The following is a 2,563-nucleotide window of genomic DNA, read 5'->3' as shown; positions in this document are numbered from 1 at the left end:
CACCCCTCCCCCCATCCGGATAGGCTTGTGTCCATGAATATTTGCTTCTTTTCTGTAATCCAATATCTCTTTGCCCTGCATTAGGTTGGGTACCGTCATCCATCAGTTTAACCATTTAAAGCGGGCAATGCAGTATATTCAGTTTCAGTTCTTACAGCTGGGAAATGAGTGGGCCAGTGTCAAGCATCTGCTGTTCATTTCCACTGGCTCCCACATCACCCAAATGGCTTGTAGAGGCAGAAGGTTCTCCTCCGCAGCTTTTTCTTGGGCACGTAAAATGGACGCCACTTGTAGTTGGGAGGCTTGAGCAGGCCATAGGCTCTGTAGCCGTCTTCTGCAGGTGGCATTTTTTTGCACATTTTTGTGGTTGCTGGCAGAGCGACTTGGTTCACAGGGTTAAGGCAAGCCTGCTAGGGTCCTTGCCCAAACCAAACGGAAGTCTCCCTTGCTCCTGCTTGTGAGGGGAGCCTCCCGTTCCTCTTCTGAGGGGAAGCCATTGCCGACCTCTCGCTGTTCCGTGGCTTGAGCAGCCAAAACTGACACGCTATGCAAGCCCGTTAATTGGGAATAGCCGCCACGGCTGTTCTCAGCCCACTGGTCTCTGCTCTCTTCTTCCAAGTCAGGGAGCTGAGTAGGATAGAAGGAGGTAGAAGGTGAGTGAAAAATAAGATATAAAGATATTAAGGCTTAAGAATTGAAGGAAGATCGTAAGAAGTAGATATAGGTTAGAGTGGATGCAGGACAGCCTTCTCTCAACTGCTCTCCCTGCTGAGGCAGGAACAGAACTGAAGGGCGGGTGACTCCCACAGCAGAGACAGGAAGGACAGCAAAAAGTTGTTCCTGCCTCCCTGAGTGGATGGTGGGAATCGCCTACCAAGATGTCTTCTCCCTTAGAGGGAGAACTCCACTGTTCTCTATGGTAAAGGCGGCAGTGACTGGGGAGGCACCTAGGTAATCAGCTGGACATGACATCACTTCCTCTCTCTCCCCAGACACCATGCCTAAGATCTCCTGGCATTTGCCCAGGCAGTGTTGCAAACCCCAGCTCTCATGCAGCTGGGCTGAAGGGCTATCACTGACCCAGATCAGTCATGTTCAGGGACAAATTCTGATGTCTGCACAATTTGACACAGTCATAAGAGTTCTCTCTTCTTCCTTGCACACATGGAAAACACACCAGAGCATGATCCACAACAGATTATACACTTTGATAGAAAGAGACATCAGTTAGGCATTTTCTTCTTTATTTCAACACTATGATTCAAGAGCCTAAAATGCAAGTTCTTCCCTTTGTATTTCTGCATGTAGCACTGCAATCATAACTTACAAAAGGTTTAATACACAAAATGTACATTAAAATTACAATACAAGGCTCTGTAAACATCTAGAATGTAACCTTTAGTCTTAAATCATTATTGTCCCGCATTGTTAAATACAAAACTTCAATTCTGAACAATCTCCAAACCTTTAAGGAATGACATTCATTCTGTGTATCAAAAATAGAGTTTTCAAAGCTCTGTTTGCATCCTAACAAAATGTGTCATTTTTTTCCTCTTCTTTAATCTTTGGTTTTAAAAATGATGGCAGTTCCATTTTTATAATGAAGAGTTTATTATGAGTGCCAGATTGTGGTCAAACTTTGGTAAAACCAAAACTACTTTGACAGCCCATATCAAATGGGCCACATTCTGCCCCCCACAAAATTTGATTTAAAAACCTCTACCCTTTCTGTAAAAGAGTTATTTTTCATTAGTGCTTTCCCTGGTATTTTACAGATTTGGGCTCCAGCACTGAAAGCAATTGTACATTTTGAGGTGGGGGAGGCTAGTAAAGGAGATTCCAAAGTGCCTGTCTCAAGCTGCTACTGAAAAAAATATGTAAATTTGCATAGTCCAATGGAGATCATGTGCTTTTAATACCCACTACATTTCACAAGATCAACAGTCTTACCTATAGCATCACACAAGCAATAAAATAAAATTAAGACCCTTGTACTGAAGCTTTTACAAGGCAAAAATACAACAATTTTAGTACCAAAATCTATTATTTTTGTTTTAAATAGGAAAGCATTTCTACTTCTACAGGCATCAAGGTATTTGAAAAGGCATCAGAAGGTTCATGAGCATTCCACCAACTCTGCGGCCACAAAATTTCCTTGTCTCTATGAGCTTGCAAAGTGTGCCTGTATCTACCTGGCTGGAACAGAGAGAGGTCGTGACCCCTGCAGAGCTTGGTAGATTGCCCATTTAGTGCATAGCAAGTTGGGATTTATTTGGGTTCCCACATTTAGGTACAAGATAGATTCAAAACTACTCAGGACGACCTAAAGAGAGAGAGAAGGCTTCACCTCCCTACCATCAAGGAGCAGGAAACCCCCCCCCCTCCAAGTACAAAAAGCTCAGAAACCTGAAATCTCCCTGCAACCACTGGTTACTGCAGATCCGTTACATGAGCAAAAACTGGAATACAGCCACCGTTACAAGGTCAATGGCTTAGACTAGTTCAAGGGAGTGAAATGCTACAAAATGTAACTAGCCATACTCCGAGTTTTAAAAAATATATA

This window comes from Gekko japonicus, unplaced genomic scaffold, assembly GCF_001447785.1.
Source record: "Gekko japonicus isolate JY-2015 unplaced genomic scaffold, Gekko_japonicus_V1.1 scaffold1170, whole genome shotgun sequence".
NCBI lineage: Eukaryota > Metazoa > Chordata > Lepidosauria > Squamata > Gekkonidae > Gekko > Gekko japonicus.
The sequence above is the reverse complement of the archived record's forward strand: the minus strand, read 5'-3'. Positions refer to the sequence as shown.